At 34.8% G+C, this 27170-nt stretch overlaps 1 pseudogene; it reads left to right on the forward strand.

The window, feature by feature from the left end:
* Positions 1-2372: 2372 nt before the first annotated feature.
* LOC122100202 lies at positions 2373-2472 on the forward strand (annotated as a pseudogene).
* The last annotated feature ends 24698 nt before the right edge of the window (positions 2473-27170 follow it).

Raw genomic sequence — 27170 nt, forward strand, 5'->3', positions numbered from 1 at the left:
TAGGGTATCAAAGGCAACTCTGTTTTAAAGTATTATTCCATTATCTCTACCTCAGTGTTTAGTAGAGTTAAACCTAAAGCTTTACCATTTGTAGATTTACAGCCTGGACGCAAGAGGAAACACTGTGGTTAAAACATTAGCAATTTAGGGAGGTTGAGATTTTCTTCATGTGTCTATTGGCCATTCTTCTTTGTCCTTCAGAGAAGTTTCTCTTTAAGTCTTTAGCCCACTTATTTATTGGGCAGTTGTTTCTTTGAGTATTTGATGTTGGGGATTTAATTTTTTGAGTTCCAAGTATATTTTAGATATGAGACCCGTGTCCGTTGTATGGCTAGTGAAGATCTTCTCACAATCCGTGGGCTTTCTATTGATCTTGCTAGCTATGTCCTTTGCCATGCGGAAGCTCTGCAACTTCATGCAATCCCATTTGTCAAACCTTTCTTTGATTTGTTGTGTTTCCGGGTCTCTATTCAGAAAATTTCGACCTGAGCCAAGGAGACCTAGGGTTTCTCCTATTCTATCCTGTAATGTTTTCAGAGTGTCTGCTTTGACTCCGAAGTCTTTGATCAATTTGGAGTTGATTCTGGTGTAGGGTGATAATGCAAATCAAGACAACATTGAGATACTATCTCACCCCTGTTAGAATGGCAAAAATGAAGAACTGTAATAACAACAGATGCTGGAGGGGATGTGGACAGAAGGGAATCTTACTGCATTGTTGGTGGGAGTGTAAACTTGTTCAACCACTTTGGAAAGCAGTACGGAGGTTCTCAAAAAACTTCACACACAGCTCCCCTATGACCCAGCAATCTCACTTTTGGGCATTTACCCAAATGTTTACAAACAAGACCACACTATAGCTATCAGCACACCTATGTTCATTGAAGAATTATTTACCATAGCTAAGATCTGGAACCAATCCAGATGCCCCTCAGTAGATGAATGGATCAAGAATATGTGGTATATGTACACAATGGAATTTTATGCCTCCATCAGAAATAATGGCATTGCCCCATTTGTTAGGAAATGGAAAGACTTGGAAAAATTATATTAAGTGAAGTAAGCTAGGCCCAAAGAAAGCTAGGTCCCATGGTTTCTCTTATTTGCAATATCTAGTATATGTATGAGTCAAGCAGAAAAGGTCAGATAATGTGATGTTAGGAAAATGAATCCTAAGATATGTATTTAAATGGTTTTTTTCTTTCATGCATTTGTTTCTAATGCACTTATAAGATTATCTTTTTGTTGCTTTGTATGTCCCTCCCCCACATTATAACCCCTGCTTTCACTATATTTGATGTCAGTATAATTTGTGAAGTAGAAGGGGAAAACCAAGTCGTTTAAGGATACTGGTGGACCCGTGCAACAATGAGAAGTACAAGTTGTCATGTCCAAAACGAACTTTACAACTTTGGTGGGGGGGGAGGATTGGTTGGGGGTCGGGGGGAGGCTGGGAAGGGATGTGAAGGGTAAACAAAGAAGGAGGTTGCAATGCTTGATAAGAAATGTACTCATTATCTTGCCCATGTAATGTAACCCCTCTGTACATTTTGTTCACAATAAAAATAATAATAGAAATAAAAATATTAAAAAACATTACCAATTTAAGGCCTAATAATGAAGAGAAATATATGGACTTCTCTTGCAACTATGAAAATATTTGGTGATAAAATGGCAGTAGTGTAAGTTCCTGCCTGTTTGGAAGGTAGACAGGCCAAGACATTAGGTAATCATGAATATGAATATTTTTTCACTTTCTTGGCTTTAGCTACTTTTGAAATGTTAGGTATCATAAACAATCATATTTTGATAAAATGCCTTCTAGTATGAACAGTTCTGGCTGAACTGTTCATCTCTCTATGATCCCTTGTAACTAAGATTAGTTTTGTTCCACTAATACAATCTATGCTGTCAGAGTAAGATATTCTGGTTGGTCTGTTCCTACATGGAAGAAGGGTAAAGGGTCAGGTAGACATTTGTGCCAGTAAGACCTCATTTGGGAAAATCTCAGCTGCATATGTTTAGAAGTAGCTCTTAAACAAGGCTTACTTTGAATCCATTGGCTCCACAGAGCTAACACAGTTGGATAAATAAGTACTTGAAAAAGCCCTCTCTTTGGACATAGCTATTAATACTTGAAAATATGATCAAATTCTAAATGAAAAGGACTTAAAATAGTCATTGACAAAAAAATTGCAAATGTGAGCAATCAGCTGAACAACATTTTTTTTCAACTATTCACAGAATTTTAGGGAAATAAGATTAATAGCATTTTTAGGAACAATAAAGTTTCCTTGTTACAAATAGGCACCTAAGCATATAAGCCTTTATAAATATTTCATCATTAACTACTAAAATTTGCAGGATACTACATTCTTCAGCAGCTTGTATACCAAAATTACAACAATAAAAAGATTAACATGGCACTTGTACAAGGATGATATGAAAATTTGTGAAGTATTCAAAATTTTTCATTCTTCAGATGCAAGAAATGAAAAACAGCTATTAAAAAGTTGATTACAAAATTACAAGTGAAACAATACACCTAATTCATATAATTAAAAGTTACTCTGACATCAGTGTATTAAATTTTCACCTTAGAAAGGCCTTTACATAGCATAACCTTTACACAACTTGAAATTAGACAACATTGTCGTTTTATCCCAAAGAAATATAATACTAAAAGGACCTAGGGGGGAAAAAAAGGAATCTTAAACTGTTTCTGTATGGAATGCAATCTGAAAGGACACATTAATGAACCTATATGTTATAAAACAATGTAGAATTCAATGTATTATATCTAGGAGAGAATAAAAGAGATTATGGACACTATACAAACATAGAATATAGAATATTTTAAAATATACTTTTTCAGACAAACAATGGAAATATCTTTAGTTTCTATACTACTCATTTCAACAGATAAATTAAAATTATTTCCGATCAACAAAATCTCAAACTCTGCATAAAACATTATAGATGTATACAAAAACTCTTGAATACATTTTGACATCAAAAGCAGGCAATTCACTTTGAAGAACTCCACAGAATCCGTGAATTGTTACTATAAGATATGGTTGTTATTTGGATTGTGAAAATATGTTGTATTGACAAAAAGGAATTAATGACATTTTTGAAATTTAAGAAAATTAACCGAATCATTAGGATTTAGGAGAACAATTTGTACAGCCTTCCACAACTTCAAAGAGGTAGTGATACATACTTATCCTTTTGGTAATATCAAATGCAGTTTCTTCCAAGTGGTTCTTCAGACCTGGTTTGACATATTGGTTCAACAGTTCCAGTGTATTTTTGCTATCTCAATTACCAGCAGCAAGATGCAAGGGGGTCAACAACCCTTTAGTTTGGGCATTGGTATCTGCATCATGAAGAAGAAAGAAGCCACTCTGGTATTATTACACGTACATGCACTGTGCAGGGGTGTCCAGCCATCTACAGTTATTGCATGTGCCCCTTGAGCCAAAAACTCACGGACAATGTCTAAGTGTCCACTGTAGGCTTCCCGATGAAGAGGGGTATACTCATCGTCATCCCTAGTATTCACATGAGTAGCCTTTTTGGAAAGTATTCTCTGCACTGTAGTAAGCTGGTAATTTCCACAGCCCAAAGAAGAAATTTGCTTGGATCCTTCTCCATTTTTTTTCTTGCAATTTTTACCATTCCTCATATTTTCATCTTGTTCCTCATCTTCATCAGAATTGCCTAACCAGATACATTGAGTACCAGTGGAAATGAGGTGTCCATGTATTTCCCTAATAGTTCATGTTGGTTGACCTGGTCAGAAATATCTGGTGAATTCTCTGTGTATGTTTTTTCACCATGATTTATTTTCTTTTTCCATTTTTACTATTCGAAATTATTCTAACTGGAGATTAGGGAATAAATGGAGAGCAGAGGAAAGATGTTCCTCCATATTCAAAGTACAGACTGAAAATGAGGACCAGTGGTGTCTTCATGTGCAACTTATTCTAGGAATGAGAAAATGTGAAATAATGCCTCCTATATAAATGATTTGGGAAATGGCAGTGCAGAAAGTGAAATGATGCAACCCAAAATATAAAACAATATAAATTAGGATAATTATGGAGCAGTCATATTATCTATGAGAGCCATGAAAGACATAGATGAGCTATCCCCAAAATCCATGCCTCTGATCAATTTATAGAACAAGCAGAATTTTTTTTAAAAAAAGATGGAAATAGAATTTATGTATTTACTTGAAATTAGTAAATACCTTTTTAATAGCCTTCATAAGAATCTAAATCCTTGATAGCACTAGTAACAGATCTGACTGAAATCAGTTGAATCACACTTTTCCTGTACAATGAAGGAATAGGTACAGGCTAGGAAAGCAGCTAGAAAAGGCAGGCTGATTGTATCTGTGAGAAAACTTTGTGGAAACTGGTAGTGAGGATTACTTACTGGTGACCCACTTGCACTGGAAGCATGATTCTGACCTCTTGCTTGCTGATTCTGAACTATTGCTTTGATCATTATATTCTCCAAAAAGAAAAAGTCAGAATTGATAACAAAGGACTACTAATACATTTTGACTTTCATTAAGCATATTCAATCATCAAAATCACACGAAGACAATAGACAGGCTTATTTTTTTTAGATGAAAACAAGTGTCTTTAAAAAAACAAGGAATTTAAGTAGTCTTCCAAAGGACTTCCATTTTACTTACTGCATTATACATTTTTCCTAATGTTGAGTAACAATAAATAATGGATCTATTAGAAAGCTCTTAAAGCTCATCTGTTCAATAGTGAGTTCTCTTACACTATATTATGGAATTTTTTTGTATGGTCTTAGGAAGTAATTTACATTACTAACTTGAATTTGTGACAGGACAATATCATGAATGTACATCTTTCTTCTATACTCTCCCTTTTACATAATTATCTAAATATGTGCATTAAATAAGTATAGAGGAAAAAGTAGAAGCCACACTGGTGGATCATGGCTTTAATCCTAGCTAATCAGAAAGAAGAAATCTGAGAATTGTGGTTTGAAACCAGACCAAGAAAAAAAAGTCCATTAGATCTTGATTTGAAAGTAACCAGCAAAAGCTAGAAATGGAGCTATGGTACAAGCAGTGAAATGCTAGCCTTGAGAAAACTAAAACAAAAAAATAACAAATTCTGGGACAGAGCCAGGCCCTGACTTCAAGCTCTAGTATTAGCATCAAATTAATTAATTAATTAATTAATTTAAAATAAATTAAGTGGTCACATGTGGAGAAAATGCTCAGAGATATCACCCAGGCTCTTATTTCAAAAACTACAATCTACCGAAAAAATCTATTTAAATAATACCTGTGTAAATAGAGTATTTTCATCACCCAAATGCACATCCATGCTCAGTTACTTTTGCAAGGTAACTCTGTTATGTCTGGAGTACCACATAACATTATCACTTAAGTAGAAAGCATTGCAACATGGGTTCACTCTATCTCTTTAATGGATTTTTCTCCACACAAATACTCAAATCTTATAATTATTCCAATTCTTTGAAGTCATAGCTTTTTTCTTTAACATCCATAATATTAAAGTTTGAATTTAGTGTCTTGTGTCTCCTAAATGGGTGTTCTTACCAGTTTGTCATGCCCCCAGCCCTAAATTATCCAGATTAATTTTCAGATAGAATCTGGCTTCCTACTTGTGTATGATCATGGGCTCAGTCCACTTGATGTTATTCTTCCTGGAATTTAGAATAACAGGTGTCTGGCATTGTGTACAGATCTTTATGTCCAGTCTGGGCTTTAACCACTATCCTCACAACAGTAGACTCCCATATAGTCAGGTTTTTCATAAGCTTATCATAGCTGATTTTTTTAAATAAATCTTTGCATTTCCTGCAGGTTCTTGAGTACTGAATTAATTTGTGTTTTCTTTGGGTTCGTTTGTTTCATTTGAATATATGTATTCAGTGGTTCCTCATTTTTCCTTTGGTTTCTTTCACTCAACTTCTTACCTAAAGTGCTGAGAAACCAATTCTTCTTTCTCAAGATAGTCAAGGTGAACTTTATTTATTCCAAAGCAATTTCAGTAATATTTAAACATCTTCATATCTAGGAATGGTATACAAATGCTAATCACTGAGAAGGGTCTTTTTATTTTCACAGCAGTCTTTGGCATTCACAGACTCATCATGAATTATACAAATATAATAAAACTCAGATGCTTGCCAGGAGGAGAAAAACCTATTAGTAATTGTTTGACAGAGGCTTCCCTTCTCATGAATGAAATACGCTGCTTGATGCAGGATTTCACAGAATCAAATTGCTAGGGAGAGCCTAAAAAATCAGCTAACACTACAGAGTTGAGGGAGATTACTTGACTTCCTGAATAATTTACTTTTATGTCAAATAAAAGCAGGCTTCCAAAAAGAGAGTAGACTTTAGAGAAACATGATGAGTTGTATGTAAATAGGTGCTTAGATGACTTTGTTAATTGGTGGACTAATACAGGGAAATAAAGTACAGCAAGGTAAAAAAATAAAGAACTCTGCATTGAAATAATCATTTCTGTGTGTGTGTGTGCATGCACACATGTGCGTGTACACACATGCATGTGCATTACTCATGCATGCATTATTCATTGCTGAGGCTTGATAGTGTCTAGACACTATCCCAAAGCTTCTGTGGTCAAGGAGAGTGGTCTACCACTTAAGCCACTACTCCACTTATGGTTTTTTGGAGATAATCACATGTATTGTCATGATTGCACTGGCTTTGAACAGTGATCTTCAGATCTCAGCCTCCTGAGTAGCTAGCTAAGCTGATTCAGTCTCTGAGTAGCTTGTTAAAATGCTGCCTGTACTCTGTGCTTCACTGCTGTTTTATACTTTTCCTGAGGTAATCACAAGTCTAAGTCATGTATGTCTAATTGTTTAAAAATATTTACTGCTTGGCACCAGGGCTCCCAACTGTACTCTTAACTACTTAGGAGGCTTGAGAACAGAACCCAGGCCACATTTTAGTGGACTTCCTTAATCTATAGCTGGGTGCATTGGATCATTTCCACCATCTTGCACTATCTAGAGACTAAAATTGGAAGGACTGCAGGATCAAGGCCAGCCATGGTAGATAGTGCAACTCTGATGCCTTTGATGATGGGAAGGCTAAAAGGACAGATCAGGTGCATGTTCTTGTGGAAAGGGAACCCCTACCCTAAAATTAACAACTGATATGATGCCAGCCTAGCAAGAACAATACACGAAGTTGAAATCCCCACCAAAATAAGTATATACCTTAACATCCAAAAACATAGTAGAATCTGTTCTTTGCTCTAATATAATCTTTATCTGATTATCATATGATGTGACAGAATAGTTTCTTCGTTAAACTTATGATATATTTAAAAGGACCTAGAAAATTCTTCCTCACTTCTTAAGTGCAAATGAATGGCAGATTGACTCATTTCTTACATATTTGACTACCACTAAAAATTCGTCTAATGATTATTATAGTAATACATTCTGATTTATTACTTTACTGTGTAACAGTTTTTAAACTTTTTGCTTCTCTGTTGAAGTTTAAGTATTTAAATTGTATCATCAAAATATATTCCTTGTGTACTTGGGGCAGTTCTTTACTAAGTTTTTAACCAATGGGTTCTAAGAATTTTTGTTATTGTTAAAATATTGTACAGAGGGGTTACAATTACATGGGCAAGACAATGAGTACATTTCTTATCAAGCATTGTTGCCTCCTCCTTTGTTTCCACTTCCCATCCGTTCCCATCCCCTCCTCTTCCCCCCCACCCAATCCTCCGCCCCTCCACAGCCAAAGTTGTAAAGTTTGTTTTTCGACATAACCTCTTGTACATCTCATTGTTGCAATGGGCCCACCTGTATCCCTATTTAAATTATTTGTTTTTTCCCTTCCCCTCCAAAAATTATACCAACAGCAAATACAGTGAAAGCAGGGGTTATACCGTGGGGGAGGGACATAGAAAACAACAAAGAAATAATGTTATAAATATGTTGGAAATAATCGCATGAAAGAAAAAAATTTTGAATACTTATCTTGGGTTCATTTCACCTAACATCAACTTATCTGACCTTTTCTACTTGACTCAGACAAATACTAGTTATTGCAAATAAGGGAAACTATGGAACCTATGTTTCTTTTGGCCTGGCTTACTTAACTCAATATAATTTTTTCAAGTGTTTCCATTTCCTAAAAAATGGGGCAATGTCATTTTTTCTGATGGAGGCAGAGCATTCCATCTAAGAATTCTTAATTGGTATATTCTTTGGTTTATTTTTAATTTCAATTTAATTTTATTGTAAAGGTAATTTACTTAGGGGTTACATTTTCATAAGTAAGATAATGAGTACATTCCTTATGGAGGAACATTGTTATCCCCTCCATCGATTTTTTTGTACACTCATACAACTACTGATGCTTTTGCAATTGCTATTGATCAATGGGCACTTTTTCTTTCTTTGTTCATGCATTTTTATTATAAAATTGATATACAGAAGGTTTACATTTACTTGTCACCTAAAGAGTACACTTCATTTTATTTTCTAAATTTCAAATTTTGAACTTAATTATTTATTTTCTTTTGTTTCATTAGGGTAATTCTTTTTTCAGAGCTGTAGGATTAGTTAATTTAATTGCATAATTTTCACACATGTAAATTAATCAGACACATATATTTTGCTTTTAAAATATTTAACATGTGAATATATGAAATTATTTTCTTAATTTTATATGGTTGGTGAATTTAAATAAATTTATTTTCTTATAGTTCTAAACATATTTTTCCAGGTAAGAAATACTAACTGTATTTTCAAGAAACACATACTTTATTAAGAAAGGCTTCATTACCTGGTCACATTTTGAAAATTTACTTTCTTGTACTTGAATTTAAAAAAGTTTGAGCTGGGCATGGTGATTTGTGGCTTCATTTTCTAGCTATAGGAGGAATTGCAAATAGGTTTGTAATTCAGGAGAGCCTGGGAAACTATGAGACCTTATTCTAAAAATATCCATAGTGAAATTATTAGAGATATAGCCATCAATAGCAAGATATGGTGCATGAACCTGGATATCATATTCTAAATCTTGAGTTAAAACACCAGTAACCTCAATCTTTTGTCAAAATAAAACGATACATGTTTCAAAATGTTTATTATTTAAAACATGTTTGCAAAGGTTCTCATGTGTTCTATTTCTTAATTTTCAATTTACTTAATCTATAAGAATCCAAGTGTATTGTCTTTTATTTCTCCTAAACTTTTATATAGTATGAGCAATATTATTATTTCATATATTAACTTTCTTTTACTATTTGTGATAAATTCCTCGGTTTAATATAATAATATCAATATTCTAAATGTGTGTACGTGGTGTGTGTGTGTGTGTGTGTGTGTGGTTGGGTGTATGTGTGTGTGTGCTTTGTGTGTACTTTGTAATGTTGGGGGGTCAGATCCATGGTTTCACATATGCTAGGCCAAGGTTTTTGCACTGCACTATACTGTCTAGTTGTAATGTAGTGTTTTAAATTATGACTTTTAAATTTTCATTACTAGTGATTTTTCAAAATTATATATGATAAAATGTGATCCATATACTATCCACTTTAGCAAATTTTATTGTTATTTAGAATATTTCTACTGCCTTTCCACTTTCAAACCCTTGTGTTTGTTATTGATAAATGTTTTACTTTGCTTCTTTTCTCTCTTCATTTTTCCATTAGACTTTACTTATTCTTTCTCTTATTTCTTTGGAAAATAATTATCATATTCCTATTACAATTTCTTTACATTGTAAGAGGTCTATACAATGCTTTATTTTCTATTTTATTTTTCCAATCTTCTCTGACTCTCAGCTCACACTATTAGGTGGATTAAAAAGAAAAGTGTTTCAGGACAGTTGATTATTTTCCTGCTTCTCTTCTCTGTAGTCTTTCGGTCTTTTGAAACAAAATACTAATGGCATACAGCTCCTATATATATGGTCCATCATTCTGTCCCCTCTCACTCTCCTCTGTAGTACAGCTCTCAAGTCGTTATCATTCAGGTATATTATGCTGTAGTGTTATCTAAATTTTAACTCATTCCTAAATTAATTTTAGTGGCTTCAAGCATTCTCTAAAGACATTTTTCTATATATAATCTCTGGGGCCTTGCGTTTTCACAAGGTGCAAAATATGAGTGACTATCAAACATCTAGATAACTGTGTTATTGGATATTGATTCACCTGCTCAATAAACTCACATGTAAGTTCAAGGAATACAGATCATTCAGAACAATCTTGTAAAATGGTATAGCTTGAGACCTCATACTAGATTTGAATCTTATTACCATGTTTAGTAGTGAGGACAAAATAGCTCTACTATAAGAACAGACACCCAGAAGAATGTAACAGATTTATTAAAAATAAATTCTTAGTTTTATGGTCAAAAGATTTTTAAAAGGATGCCATGAACTTTATCAAATAAAAATAGAATTTTAAATAGGTGTATTGGCACTATTGCTTCTCTGGATTTAAAGAATGATCTTGGACTACTACCTTAAACCTTATACAAAAATTTAAAATAAAAAATGATTATCAAACTAAATGTGAGATATAAAAACTAATAATATGTAAATGTAAAAATTCATGACATTGGATCAGTAAAGTTTTCTAAACATTTGAAATGGAAAACATTAGTGGCTAAAGAAAAGCAAGAATAAATGGGTTAATATCAATTAATGACCTTTCATAATTCTATGAAAAAAGTGAAGACATATCCAACAGATAGAGGGCACATATTTGTTAATGCTACAATGTTAATTCGACATTGATCCTGAGTCTTAACTACTTTTATATCTTCTAATTACATATAAATTTTTTCCTGAACAGGTTATTTATTTAACGAACATATGTAAATTAATGGTCAATAAGAAGAGCAAATGAATTAAACTCCTCTTTAGTATCTAAGAAAAAATAAAAATAAAACTCATTTCTATGACCATAATATAAAAAGATGACAGAAAATATAGTAATGCATTTGCGGAAAAATTGATATACTCTAGATAGCAGAATGATTTGTATAATACTGCAATCAATATTGCAAGCAAGTTTTCAAGTCTTCTAAAGGTCAAAGAGAATTGTATATTATCCAGCCATTACACTTCTATGTATTAGTAAAGAAAAGTAAAAAACTTATTTGGACAGGGAATGTAGTTAATTGACAGTGCAATTGAATACATGTGTGAGAATCTGGAAATAATCCCAAAACAAATTTTGAAAAGACACACTATAAAGGATATATGGAGGACAAATTCCTGTAACTTAATTTTGTATCTATTTTAATGTCTATTCTAAAATTTACAACATTTCTTTTTTTATTTTATTTTATTTTATTTTTATTATTGTGAATATACTGTCCAGAGGGGTTACAATTACATGGGCAAGATAATAAGTACATTTCCTATCAAGCATTGTATCCTCTTACTTTTTTTACCCTTCACATCCCTTCCCAGCCTCCCCCCACACCCCACCCAATCCTTGCCCCCCACCAAAGTTGTAAAGTTCGTTTTCGACTTGACAACTTGTACTTCTTATTGCTGCAACGGGTTCACCTGTATCCTTATTTAAATGACTCGTTTTTCCCCTTCCACTCCACAAATTATACCGACATCAAATACAGTGAAAGCAGGGTTATACTGTGGGGGAGGGACATACAAAGCAACAATCCTATAAATACGTTACAAACAAATGCATGAAGAAAACATTTAATACATATCTTATGGTTCAATAAAATTTACAGTATTTCTATTTGAAGAAATGCAAGTTTGTGAAAATTAGTCTTGGAAAACCTCTGATTGTACCATTCACTTCCAAAGCACTAAAATGTATACAATAAAAGGAGATAAATATATTACATGTGACTTTCATGTCAGCAAATATATATATATATATATATATATATAGTTAAAAATAATTCACACAAATTGCAGAATACCTAAAAAGATGTTTTCGTTGTTGGCTAAAAATTCTTTGTAAATTACAGTTTTTAAAACTAAGATGTGATTCTGTTTATTTTGTTTATTTTGGTATTTTTTTTAGTTTATACAGAGATAACTCAATCAAAAAGTGTATGTGATGACTGGAATATCTAGGAATTGTGCATCACTTATAAGTAATTGATAACATTTTCTGGAAGAAACTTTTAGCAAATGACAGAAGACTTAAGTCTATGCATGTACATTTTACGAAAGCCATGTTACTTGCTCAATCCAATTGCTTTCCTCTTCTTTGCTAGAAAAAAGTATTCTCAAGATAAGAGCCAATAGCAGTGAAAAGAAACAAAATACACAATCATCTTGATTTATTTGTGAAAATAACAAATGAAATAAAACAATTCCAATTAAGGAACTCCAATATTAGTATCTATGAAGATGTTCCTGAATTTTTGGAAATTTTGGAATTTTAATTTCTACTAACATATGAAAACTCGAACAAGAAAACAAATATAGTCTTAGAGCAAAACAGCCTTGGAATAATTTTCTTAATTGTTTTGAAATTACAAAAGAATTGATACCAATAAAATGATCCTTTCCTATGGAAATATTTTAAAATATTTATCTCTTATTATAATTCAAATAACAAACAAGAGAAATTTTATATAATCATTGCAAATATCATTTTATTACTATCATAAAATACAATAAATGACAAGACCCAATATATTATCATTATTATTAATTCCTAAACATTACTTAATATCTTAAGCAATCTAAATAGTCATGTCTATAATATAGAGGTAAATATTCTATACTTTTTTTTTAAATAGAAGATTTTTTTATTGTGAAAATACTGTACAGAGTGGTTACAATTAAATAGGGATACAGGTGGACCCATTGCAACAATGAGATGTACAAGTCGTTATGTCGAAAACGAACTTTATCCTATAATTGTTACTTAACATTTTGCAGGGCATATATTCATGTTTCTTTTTTTTTTATTGTGAAAATACCGTACAGAGGGGTTAAAATTACATGGGCGAGATAATGAGTACATTTCTTAACAAGCACTGTTGCCTCCTCCTTTGTTTCCCCTTCCCATCCCTTTCCATACAACCCCCCGCCCCCCATCCACTCTTCCCCCGATGTAGGCTAAAGAAGCATTCTAAGAAATGTTCACAGCAGTTAAAAGATGTTTTTATGAAATTAATGTGATATATGCTGTTGTTATTGTTCTTGTTCTTTTTGTTCTCGTTGTTGTTTGCAGGGCTTGAGCATTGTCCCTAAGCCTTTGTATGCTCAAAGGCAGCACTCTACAACTTGAGGCACAGAGCTAACTCCTGTTTTTAGTGGTCAATTGGAGATAAGAATCTAACAAGTACTTTTATGACTGGGATAGTTTTGAACACAATTCTAAGATCTCATTACCCAGAATAGTTCGAATTATAGGCGTGAGTCAATGGCACTTGGTTTGATGTATTTTTAAAATTTTAATTATGTTTTAGGATTTTTGTTTCATTATAATGTACATCTTTCTACACATAAATTTAGGTATATGTATATATTTCTGGTGAAAAATAATCTCTAAAAATCTATGCCTTTCTACATACAATATATATGTATGTGTGTGTGTGTGTGTGTGTGTGTGTGTGTGTATATATTTCTGAAGACAGACTCCCTCTAAAATTTTATGCTAATATTTTTTAACTTTTTCATTCAAAGATATACACTCTATTTTCCGAAAGTTTCTTAGAATAAAATAACTAATATTCCAATAGAATGTAGAGTTTATTATGTTCAGAGGAAGTTCAGATATACACATGATATTATAGTAAAATTTGCAGTATATTACTTGAAATAATTCTGTTCAAACTCATAAACACTTGTGTGTGGTGGTGGGGAGAGAGGAAGTTAATTCATACTGGTTAGGAATTTGCAATACTTCAAAAATCTATTCCATAATTTGTTATAAGCACATAGTCAAGCTACCTGATATGCTTTAGTTTTTTTGTTTATTTGTTCAAAATTTTAATATGGATGCATGCACAGTGGTAACATTAAAATTATTAATCAAAAAACAAATAATCGCAAAATCATAGATACATATCAGACTTTCAATAGTTAGCATTTTGATGTTAATAATAATTTTGATTATGCCGGGCGCTGGTGGCTCACGCCTGTAATCCTAGCTACTAAGGAGGCTGAGATCTGAGGATCGTGGTTCAAAGCCAGCCCGGGCAGGAAAGACCGTGAGACTCCTATCTCCAATAAACCACCAGAAAACCGGAAGTGGCGCTGTAGTTCAAGTGGTAGAGCGCTCGCCTTGAGCTGAAGAGCTGAGGGACAGCGCCCAGGCCCAGAGTTCAAGCCCCACGACCGACAAAAATAATAATAATAATAATAATTTTGATGGATACGATGATGACCGCAGTGTACCCTGATAATGTCATTGTTGGGATTGAAAAGGAAAAAAACCTTTACACATTTTTACAGCTAGATTTCCCACATTGAATACATAGTAATAAACAGCGTTGGATTACATACAATAAGAATAACAAGAGGAGAGTTTCAATATCAATAAATACATTCACATAAACAGGCAGAGACCGTAAAAACCCAAATTCCTGCAGTCTCTCTAATGTATACTCACTTTTCTTGATAGTACTATTTTCTTATAAATAAAATCGTTTATTTCCACATTTTGATGGACTAAAGTGTAGTTTTCAACTTAGTGGGATTAGTTCAAATAACATTCTCATATAGATACTATTCAGTAACCAAAGTTTTCAAATGCTATATTGAGTATGTTCTGCAATACAGCTGTAAAGACATGACACAATTTACATAATACTACTTTCATATCTGTAGTTACCTAGAAAGGACATAGGTCTTAGAGCCAGGAGGTAAAACTTATTTTTATTTCTACATGAAACAATTTGTGACTTTATACCAACAAACTGAATTTGACTCTTTCCTTATTTGTAAGGTAAAGTGGAAAATGTAAGGTCTCTTCACTTTTCTTTATTCTTGCTCTAGAAGTCAACAAATATATTCTTCATTATTTCTGTTAGATTACATTGATTTTCGCATGAGAAAGGTAAGGCCAACAATCAATGTAGTGAGTAAATAATGATACTAGAATATGTGTCTGAGCTCTTCACTCTGTGTGCTTACAAAGAGAGTAATTTGGTGATAGAGAGGACCAATATGAAAAGACTATGGGGGAAAAGCGTACTTTTGAAATGGTTGTTTTAGGACTAGGTGACAGTGAAGAGTAAATGAAACGGGCTGGTGTTAGGGGCATAAAAAGAAGTACAGAGAAATCATATTGTGTAAGTCGTTATGTCGAAAACGAACTTTACAACTTTGGTGGGGGGGAGGATTGGGTGTGGGGTGGGGGGAGGATGGGAAGGGATAGGAAGGGGAAACAAAGGAGGAGGCTAAAATGCTTCATAAGAAATGTGCTCATTATCTTGCCCATGTAATTGTAACCTCTCTGTACAGTATTTTCACAATTAAAGAAAGTCATAAAAGCTCCAAAAAAAAGAAATCATATTAGTGATAAAAACTGAGTAAATCTTGATCATTCATCTTATCTAATAGGAGGGAGTAAGAAGAGTAAGAAGAAATATAAAAGGCTTCCATATGTTTGGCTGGTAACTCTGTTAGTGATGTTCTTAGTGATAAGAACCACAGGTGGAAATAATGGATTTAGGGGAAAAATATCTGATAGTTCTAAAGTTTATATTAAACAGATGCAAATATAGGTCTGTTTAGACATCATCAAAATATCCACGATCATGAATAGGAAAAAAGAATAATAAAATTGGGGGCATTATTGGAGGGAAGAGGAAAAGGAAAGTTCTGACAGAAGTGGGAGCAATGTGAGTACCAGTGTGGATAAGATTGGAAGAAAGAGATACATAAGGAAACAAAAAAGTAGTAAACAGACATTGACAGAATTAAAGGAAGGAAAGAATTTGCAGGAAGATCTTGAAGGAAATATGCTATTTGGATTTGAAAAGTAAAAAGAAATAGACAAGTTCAATAAAAAAATGTTTTGGTGAAAGTCATCTTGATAAAATTTTGAGATATGAATGTGAATCCATAAAATTCTGGATCCATGAATTCAACAGAACCTGCTGATTTTAAATGTTGTGAACAAATGCTTTTATCCTGACCTTAGAAGAATTATACAGATATAACTGTCATGAACTTTACTTAGAGGTATTCTGTGAATATTTTTTGAAGACTTATTTAGCCAGGAGTTTATAGATTGAACTACAGCACAAACCAGCCTAATTTGTCCTCCAGTTCCAACGAGTTCCAACTGATGTATCCACATCAGTTTGAAATTTTATTGAAATATCTTTACATAGGTTTGGATATCTTATCAGCCTATTCATTATAAATGTAGGAAAAGAAACACCAAGTATTAGGTTGAACATACAGCTTTACTGATGTGACTGAAGACTCCTGGAATTGATTTTTTCCTTAGAATAGAAAATGCTTCAGTAGGCATTGACACATCATAACTGTCATATACTCTATTTAACTCTAGTTCTTGTTAGGGATATCTCCATGCTGAAATAACCATGTCAATCAACCTGCCAGAAATTCTTATATGTAGGAAGTTCTCTTATAAACTTCAAACTTTATTGAATGGAAGAGTTCAGACATTACCTTCACCAGTAAGATTAAATGCATAGAAAGATATATCATTTTGCTTTAATGCCTTTCTTTCATTTTCTCATACGCATTTGCAATTAGGGAAGGATTCTGATGTAACAATAATACAATTGTGACTAGTACTAACACAACATCTAGGATCTAGTGTTAATTCGATACTTTCTAATTAGTTCCAGATTTTGTGAATTTTTATATTTCTCCTGTGAAAACTAATGAGCTCCAAGAAAATGTCCCTAAGGATCCTTTCAATTCTAATATCACTGTTTGTCTCAAAATTATTTAAATTCTATATCCTCTAATATGGGCATAGTGTTATACTGTGGAACTTTTCTCCTGAGAGAGTGAGTACTACCCTATTGTTTAACATGGACAAAGTACCTTCATACATAGACTGGGCATGTGCAACAAGAAGTGGTAGTTGAACAATGTTCTTAGCAGTTTGTATAGATGAAATGGAAATAGAGCAACTCAGAACTCAAAAGGAATGTGCAAAAAAGACAACGGCACAATGTAGAATGTGCCAAGGAAATGCTGAAGTGTAATTTCAAATTATGAGCTCAGGTGTCAGGGTGTGTTCAAAGTACAGCTTCAGACAATGTAGTTGGATATCTTGGGGGGGGGGGAATCTGCTTTAAACTATGCTGAGATAATTGTACATGTAGAAGCTCCTGACTCTGACTATAATCAGCCAAAACATCATCAACTTAGGGACTATTTTCCAAATTGAAATTGAGAAAAGAGGGCAAAACACAGTTAGTGTTCAGGGTGAAGTAATGGACATCACATAACTTTTCTTATAAGTCTTCATTTATTTTGGAGCATTAAAGTAGGAAAAAGCCAAGCAAATATTTTCAAGAATCTAAATTGAATGGGAGGTATGATATTGTTCTCTTTTTAACTTGGAAGTTAATGATTATGTCTTTTTATACTCTAACTTGGGAAAATGATCTGCTGTCGGTTATTTTCTTCTCTTCCATTCTTTTGCCCTTCCACTTACATACTTTTTATTTAAACACACATACTTGAAATTGCATTTCTCAATGCTTCAAAATTATCTGAACTACTTACTACTGCTGGCAGCTTTCTATATCTTTCTCAAGGGAATATTTTTTTCACTACCATTTTTATCCTATATGATACTGGATATCTTTCTGCCCAATTCAGTACAAGATATGCATTAGATTCATCCAGATATCTCAACCATTTTACCACCATGAATTCCTATCGTATATAGAACTCATGATTTTAGAATGTCTGGGGAGGTGGCATCTGTCATTTTTGAATGACCCTAAGTAATAGTTACATGCAATCATGTTTTAAACCAATATGTCACTCAGTAAATGAATACTTGACAAAATGTGGTATATATGCAGCGGAATTCTATGCTTCCAATTCCAAATGGAAAGATCCTACTAAGTAAAATAAACAAGACACAAAGGAAGATATTCCATAGTTTCTCTCAGTTGTAATAAGTAGGAAATATCTAGGATAGTCCTAGCAAATAAGCAGAATGGCTCAATGGATATGCATAAAATGATGCTGAGCAAAATGACCTCCTAGATATGGAAACAGAGGTTTTTTTGTGGTTGTTGTTTTTAATGTACTATGTGATTTCTTTTATTCTTTTGCGTTTTCCCCAATGGTTTGTTCCCTGCAGTATTTGATTTCAGTATCATGTGTCATTGTATATACATTTATCTTAATTTGGCAAGGGAAGAGGAACAACAAAATTTCGAGACAAAGAACAAAGGGCAAACCAAATCAATAGCAATACTCACAAGACAACATGTTGGAAATTTACATTACAACTTGTGAGGGGTATATGGGTGAAGAAAAACTGTGAGAAAAGTGAGGGAGGGGGTAAAAAGTTCGACATGTTATGTATTCACTACCTTACAATTATTGCAACCCGTTCTATATATCAGCTTGACTGTAAAATTAAATTAAAAATAAGCTACATAAAATATAATTTCACTGTATTTGTATAGTAAATATTATTCTGTTATCCCTTTCTCTATCAGAGGGTCATCAACTTGAATGTTATCAAAGTATACAATATTTTCACAATATATTTGCCATTATTTTGAAAAATCATAATTTTAGTATTGTCTTATAGTAAAACAGTAAACAGTTCAATTCTATGGAAACTCCTAACTTTTAAAACTGAATAATTGTTAGGAGAACAGAATATAAGTTTTCTTCAATATGCCTATGACTATTAAATACTAATTCTAAAATTCTGAACATGCCATACCAGAGACATGTAAAACAGCATCTGTTTGCTTTTTATTTAATTCTGCAATAGATACAGTTTCCAATGGGATGTTATGTATTTAAAAGTCAACAGAAAAAAGAGCTACATTCTGTTAGAAGATAAACCTGTGACCTATGAACTATCTATAATAATTAATAACAGAAGAGTAAACAGTTGTTCATCAGAGTAAGCTTTTCTTTCTTTCTTTCATTCATTCTTTCTTTTTTACTTTCTTTCTTTCTTTTTTGTCGGTCGTGGGGCTTGAACTCTGGGCTTGAGCACTATCCTTTCACTCTTCAGCTCAAGGCAAGTGCTCTACCGCTTGAGCCACAGCACCATTTCTGTTTTTCTAGTTGTTAATTGGAGATAAGAGTCTCAAAGGCTTTGAGTCGGAGGTCTTTGATCCATTTCGAGTTGATTCTGGTGCAGGATGATATATAAGGATATAGCTTTAGTTTTCTACAAGTTAACCAATTTTGCCAGCACCATTTACAGAAGAAGCTGTCTCTCTTCCATTCTATTTTTTAGCTCCCTTATCAAAGATTAGATGGTTATAGGTCTATAGGTTCATTTCTGGGTTTTCAATTCTATTCCATTGATCCTGAGGTCTGTTCTTATGCCAGTACCAAGCTGTTTTGATTACTATGGCTTTACAGTAGAGTTTGAAATTTGGTATTGATATTCCTCCAGCAGTGTTCTTTCTGTTGAGGAGCGTTTTTGCTATTCGGGGTCTTTTATTGTTCCATATGAATTTTTGGATTGCCTCTTCTATTTCCTTGAAGAATGAGGTTGGAATTTTGATCGGTAGCGCATTAAATTTGTAGATATCCTTGGGAAGTATTGCCATTTTCACGATGTTAATCTTTCCAATCCAGGAGCATGGGAGTTGTTCCCATTTTCTAAGTTCTGTTTTGATTTCCTTTTTCAAGTTTTTAAAGTTTTCATCATAGAGGTCCTTCACTTATTTGGTTAAGTTAATCCCTAGGTATTTTATTTTTTGTGGGGCTATTACAAATGGAGTTGCTTTCCTAATTTCAGCCACACTTTTCTCATTGTTGTCATACAGAAAAGCCATTGATTTTTGTGGGTTAATTTTATACCCTGCTACTTTGCCAAAGTTTTGAATCACCTTGTGTAATTTGGGAGTAGAGTCTATGGGATTCTTTAAATACAAGATCATGTCAAATGCAAAGAGGGAGAGTTTTATTTCTTCTTTCCCTATTTGGATCCCCTTTATGTCTGCATCTTGTCTTATTGCTGTAGCTAGGCATTCTAATACTAGATTGAAGAGAAGTGGAGAGAGTGGATATCCTTGTCTTGTTCCTGTGCTAAGAGGAAATGGCTTTAGTTTTTTACATTTAAGTGTAATGCTGGCTGTAGGTTTGTAATATACAGCCTTTATTGTATTGAGGAATGTTCCATGGATTCCTAATTTTTCCAAAACCTTCATCATAAAGGGGTGTTGGATCTTGTCGAATGCTTTTTCTGCATCTATTGAGATAACCATGTGGTTCTTATTCTTGCTCCTGTTGATGTGATGAATAATATTAATTGATTTGCGTATATTGAACCAGCTTTGCATCCCTGAAATGAATCCTGTTTGATCGTGGTGTATGATTTTTTGGATGAATTGTTGAACTCGATTGGCCAAAATTTTGTTGAGAAGTTTTGCATCAATGTCCATCAAAGAAATGTGTCCATAGTTCTCTTTCTTTGATGAGTTCCTTCTTGGTTTTGAGATGAGGGCTATGATGGCTTCATAGAATGTGTTCGGTAGTGAACTTTCTCTTTCAATTTCATTGAAGAGTTGGAGGAGTATTGGTGTGAGCTCTGCTTTGAAGGCCTTGTAGAATTCCACTGTAAAACCATCTGCTCCTGGACTTTTGTTAGCTGGGAGGTCTCTCATTGCTGTTTCTATTTCAATGCTTAATATGGGCCTGTTAAGATGGTTTAACTCTTTCGAGTAGCAGTAGTTCTAAAGTTGCCGACGGGGTTGTGTACACTGTGACATGCCCTTTAACTGCTTGTTACCTTAAACTATTTTGATTTTGGAATAATGTGAGTCTCTTCTTTCAGTTATTTTGTGTGTGCATGTATTATTTGAAAGTTTTTACAGAGTATAAAAATGTAGATTTGGGTCTAACCTGGGAAGAACAGAGAATTATTCCTTCAGTTTAAAGGGATTTGACTCATCTTTTCTGGAGAAAGTATGTGTTGCTTTTACTAAACAAACATGTGCTCAATAAATGTTTAATTTTTGCAAAAAAAAAAAAAAAGATGGTTTAACTCATCTTGGTTTATTTTGCCATGTTAATATTTGCTAGGAAAAGGTCCATTTCTGCCAAGTTCTCAAACTTATTAGCATAAAGTTTTGAGAAGTATTCCCTTAAAATACTCTAAATCTTGGTTGTTTCTGTGGTGATGTTTCCATTCTCATCTCTGAGTTTATTTATTTTGGTGTGTTCTCTTCCTTTTCTGATAAGATTTGCTAAGGGTCTGTCAATTTTGTTAATTTTTTCAGAGAACCAACTGTTTGTTTTGTTGATTCTTTCTGTAGTTGTTTTGGATTCTAATTCATTTAATTCTGATTTAATTTTAATTATTTCGTTCCCTCTACTTCATTGGGGTTTATCTTGTTGCTCTTTTTCAAGGAGGTTCAGATGTCTCATTAAATTGTTGGTTTCACATCTCTCCAATTTGTTGATGTAGGAACTCACAGCTATAAACTTGCCTCTGAGTACTGCCTTTAATATGTCCCAGAGGAGCTGGTAATTTGTGTGCTCATTTTTTTTAATAGCATGAACATTTGAATTTCCTTTCTTCCTTTCTAATCTCTTCTATGACCCACTCGTGATTCAGCAGTGTGTTGCTCAGCCTCAATGTGTTATTGGACTATCTTAGGTGGCTTTTGGTGTTGAGTTCTAATTTTATTCCCTTCTGGTCTGAGAGAAAGAAAGGTATACAAGGTATAACTTCAATGTTTCTGAATATGGACAAGTTTGCTTTGTGGCCGAAAATGTGGTCTATTTCAGAAAATGTTCCGTGTGCTGCTGAGAAAAATGAGTATTCTGATGCTTTTGGGGGAAATATTCGGTAGATGTCTGTTAAATCTAGATGATCTATGCAGTTGTTTAGATATGCGGTTTCTCTGTTGAGTTTTTGCCGAGTTGATCTATCTAGTGGGGAGAGTGGTGTGTTAAAATCCCCAACAATTAATGTCTTTGGATCTATGTGGAATTTGAGGGAAAGTAGTGTTTTTTGGATAAATTTATGAACTCCGTTGTTTGGCGAATAGATATTTAGATTTGTAATATCCTCCTAATGGAGAGATCCTTTAGTTTTTATGTAGCAACCTTCTTTATTTCTTCGCACGAATTTTAATTTGAAGTCTATTTTATCTGATATTAGGATTGCAACTCTGGCGTGTTTATGGTGGCTGTTTGCTTGGTAGATTTTGTTCCAGCCTTAACATTGAGAATGTGTTTGTTTTTACAGGCAAGATGTGACTCTTGAAGGCAGCAGATAGAAAGATCTTGTTTTTTAAACCAACTAGATATTCTATGTCGTTAATTGGAGAGTTAAGTCTGTTAATGTTAAGAGATAGGACTGAGAGTTATTTAGGAGTTCCTGTCATGTTATCCACCTTCTTGGGTGCTGCGAAAACTGGGTCCTTCCTATGGTTCTTGGATTCTCAGTTTGGGTGTAGTTTCGTGGCCTTTATTGTGGTCTTGCTGGTTTTCTATGTGTAGGACCTCTTTAAGAATCTTTTGTAGGGCTGGTTTGTTGGAGATGTATTGTTTCAATTTTTCTTTGCTATGGAAGCTTTTTATTTGGCCTTCAGTTATGAAGGAGAGTTTAGCTGGGTACAGTATTCTTGGTTGATAGTTGTTTGTTTTTAGGGCATGGCATACATCATTCCAGGCTCTTCTTGCTTTGATTGTCTCTGCTGAGAAATCTGAGGTGATTCTAATTGGTTTCCCTTTATAGGTGATTAATCCTTTCTCCTTGACAGCTTTACGGATCTTTTCCTAATTCTGAATTCATCCAGTGTGGATTATAATGTTATGGTGGGATGTCCTATTCTGATGTGGTCTATTTGGAGTTCTAATAGCTTCTTATATTTCAATAGGCCTATCATTTTGCAAGTTTGGGAAGTTCTCTGCTAGGATCCTGTTAAACAAATTTCCTATACCATTAACTTCTGTTTCTAGGTACTCCTCTACACCCATTATCCTTATTTTAGGCCTTCTGATGGTGTCTTTCCAGTGTTGGATAGATCTCTCATATTTCTTGGATTTGTCTTGGATGGTTGTATGTTCTTTCTTTATAATGTCTAGGCTGTCTTCAGTCCTTGAGATTCGATCTTCTGCATGGTCTAACCTTCTGTTGAGATTTTCTACTTTCAGGATGGAATAGGAGAAACCCTAGATCTCCTTGGAGCAATGGGATTGCATGGAGTTGCAGAGCTTCTGCATGGCAAAGGACATAGCTAGCAAGATCAATAGAAAGCCCACGAATTGGGAGAAATTCTTCACTAGAAATACAACAGACAGGGGTCTCATATCTAAAATACACTTAGAACTCAAAAAATTAAATCCCCCAACAACTAATCCTCAATGAAACAACTGCCCAATAAATAAGTAGGCTAAAGACTTAAAGACGAACTTCTCTGAAGAAGAAAGAAGGATGACCAATAGACACATGAAGAAATGCTCAACCTCCCTAGCCATAAAAGAAATGCAAATTAAAACAACATTGAGATACCACCTCACCCCAGTTAGAATGGCAAAAATCAAAAACTCTAATAACAACAGATGCTGGAGGGGATGTGGACAGAAGGGAACCTTACTTCATTGTTGGTGGGAGAGTAAACTTGATCAACCACTTTGGAAAGTAGTATGGAGGTCCTCAAAAGACTCCACATAGAGCTCCCCTATGACCCCTCAGTCCCACTTTGGGTATTTACCCAAATCTTTACAAATAAGACCACACTAAAGCTACCAGCATAATTATGTTTACTGCAGCATTATTTACCATAGCGAAGATCTGGAACCAACCCAGATGCCCCTCAGTAGATGAAAGGATCAAGAAAATTTGGTATATATAGACAATGGAATTCTATGCCTCCATCAGAAAGAATGACATTGCCCAATTTGTTAGGAAATGGAAAGACTTGGAAAAAATTATATTAAGTGATGTAAGCCAGGCCCAAAGAAACATAGGTCCCATGATTTCCCTTATTTGCAATATCTAATATATGTATGAGACAAGCAGAAAAGGTCAGATAAGGTGATGTTAGGAAAATGAACCCTAAGATATGTATTTTAAATGTTTTTTTTTCATACATTTGTTTCTAATGCAATTATAAGATTATTTCTTTGTTGCTTTGTATGTCCCTCCCCCACAGTATAACCCCTGCTTTCACTGTATTTGATGTCGGTATAATTTGTGGAGGAGAAGGGGAAAAACAAGTAGTTTACATAAGGATACAGGTGGACCTGTTCCAACAATGAGAAGTACAAGTTGTCATGTCGAAAACGAACTTTACAACTTGTGGGAGAGAGGTTTTGGTTGGGGGGGAGGATGGGAAGGGTTGGGAATGGTAAACAAAGCAGGAGGCTACAATGCTTGATAAGAAATATGCTCACTATCTTGCCCATCTAATTGTGACCTCTCTGTACAGTATTTTCACAATAAAAAAATAAAAATTAGAAAAATAAAAGAGTCTCACAGGCTTTTCTCCCCGGGCTGGCTTTGAACCGTGATCCTCAGATCTCAGCATCCTCAGTAGCTAGGATTACAGGCATGAGCCACAGGTGCCCGGTTTAAGCTAGTATTTCTTTGACAATCAATGCTAAGGTTTTATGCCATAAAGTCATCCTAGCCCAACAGTTTCCAACTTGTAAGGTACACCATAAATTTCCCTAAATTTACATCATGACCAGCTAATCACTATTGTGAAAAAATTCTGCACTTCTGCTGTGATGCCCTCCCAAATTTGCAAAGAACAGTACACTAAATATTACTGCATCATCCCCCACCAGTGGTATTCTTGAGATCAGAACATTTCCAAATATTATTTTTTATTTTTATTTTACATTTACTTTATTATATGTTATTTGTTGGGTCTTCATCCATCCCACGAAAGATGGACGTGGTCCCAGGCACGTCCTGCTAGCTAGCCCATTCCCCAGCCTCCCTTAACCCGAGAAACAATCAGACACAGCGGGGAGTCAAGTGAAAGTAACTTGTTTATTAACACACAGCAAGCCCTTTTCAAAAGCAAAAAGGCCGGGTGGCCTGGAGAGGAAAAGGAACCAACCAATTACTGTAAAGGTCACACCTTATCATGCACCTAAGCTTCCATGAGCTGTTTATGCCCTAAACGTAAACAAATCGGGTTCTGCCCACTCAACTCTCAGCACAATCTTTGCTGCCCATGTGTCCCACAGATTCCCCCTTTTTTGTTTTAATGACATCCCCACCTCCCAGTTAGTTATCCTTTTCCCTCCTCTGTAAAGGTTATTTTAACAGGATTACATTGGTAAGAATAGCATTGACCGTACAGGGGGTTCCAGGCAAGTCTGGGGGGCAAGATTCGCCAGACAAGGATAGGGAGGGTCCTTGTGCAGGATTCCAGAGCCTGTCCCTCACAACCCCACCTAGCACAGTAATAAACATCAGCCCCACTACAGGTAGAAATATCTGAAGCAGCTCGATTACTTCTGGGACATATATAAATGTCCTTATCTTGTAAGGTTGTACTGTTCACAACATGGGAGCAGCTTGGGTATTGGGAGTTCCACACATACTGCACGGTGAATCCTAGTGGGTCCCCACATTCAGGACGTTCTACTATCGTCCAGAAAAACAAGGAAATTTAAAACAAACTCTGCAGACATAGCAAAGCAATCCCAGGCACCTGGTGTCTTTTAAGTAAGCCAGTTCCTTGTATGTGCCTTTAAGTGAGCACAGGGGTCAAAATGACCTTTGAGCTTTACTGTCAGCTCCCAACACCACATCTTTGTTTAAAGAAGTGAACCAGCCTGTCTTAGGTTGGGTGGATTTGCTTGTCTGCCTTACCTATCATTGAGAACTTCTTCAGAGAGAAGCTGAATGCTTGTCTTAGGTTGGTCAGACTGACACCCCCTCTTACCTGTCTCTTGCTGTGGTTCCTCTCGGGGGAAATTCATTCACTTGGAGCTTGATCTTATGAACTAGCTGGCTAAACTCATAAGAGATTTGCACTGCACGGATAATGTAAAGAAGGCATAGAAAAACCATCAGCAAAAGCATTACTAGGCCAAGCAATATCATTAGCAGTCCTTTAACATTAGTCAGGGATGGGATAGCAGTCTTTGCCACTTCAAAGTCCAGACGTGGGGCTTGTTCTAATCCTGCTATTTTCCTGTGGGGTTGAAAAAGATCTAAAGAAAAATTATTATGATTAACATTCTGTATTAGTGCCATAGCAGCTGCTGCTGCAGAGGCAGCTAATGAAATAAAGGCCTAAATCATACCAAGTTTTAGACATGTTTACAGGAAGCATATGGATCCAAGTAATGCCACTATACAAGCAATTTAGTAAAAGAACAATGAGAGCAAGTAACATTAAAATAATTAGCTAAACACATGCTTCGGCCACCATAGCCACTTTTCTTTCCTTGTTGGTTTGTTTATCCTTGGGCATCCTGTATATAGAAAATGGGTAAAAACTTAAGGATCCTGGCAGGGATCCAAATGGAATGTGTAGGGCTAGATCTCTGGCAGGAGGTAAGTGTGAATGATGCCTACAAGGAACAAACACTGGGAGAATAGGCTTAAGCAGGTCTCCTTTATTCTTCCTCAAGGTGGCGACGGGGCGGGGGGTAGGTGGGAGAAGGGGGGAAGTTTTGTAGCCCCAGCTTTCCCAACCTCCTGAGTCCTTTCCTTCCCTGCCAATCACTTCGAGGGGAGTTGATGTAAGGCAGTTGTGGCAGGCACTGCTTGGTGACAGGCACTGATTTGTCTCCGGGTGCATGTAGGGAGCATGGACAGCTCATGGCTGTCAAGCTAGGCAGAAGTGCCTTTGGGTCACATCTCTATGAGCAGGAAGTGCAGGAAGTGTGCTTCAAGTGCTACTCTAGCTGACCCAACCAGATCTGACCGACTCTACCCACAAATTTCCCCTTTTCTTTTAAAAGGACCGTCATTATGGTGACCCGTCATTGGAGACATTTTTGCCGGGAGTGTAATCGT

This window comes from Dipodomys spectabilis, unplaced genomic scaffold (assembly GCF_019054845.1).
Source record: "Dipodomys spectabilis isolate Male_0828 unplaced genomic scaffold, ASM1905484v1 ptg000569l, whole genome shotgun sequence".
NCBI classification, from domain to species: domain Eukaryota; kingdom Metazoa; phylum Chordata; class Mammalia; order Rodentia; family Heteromyidae; genus Dipodomys; species Dipodomys spectabilis.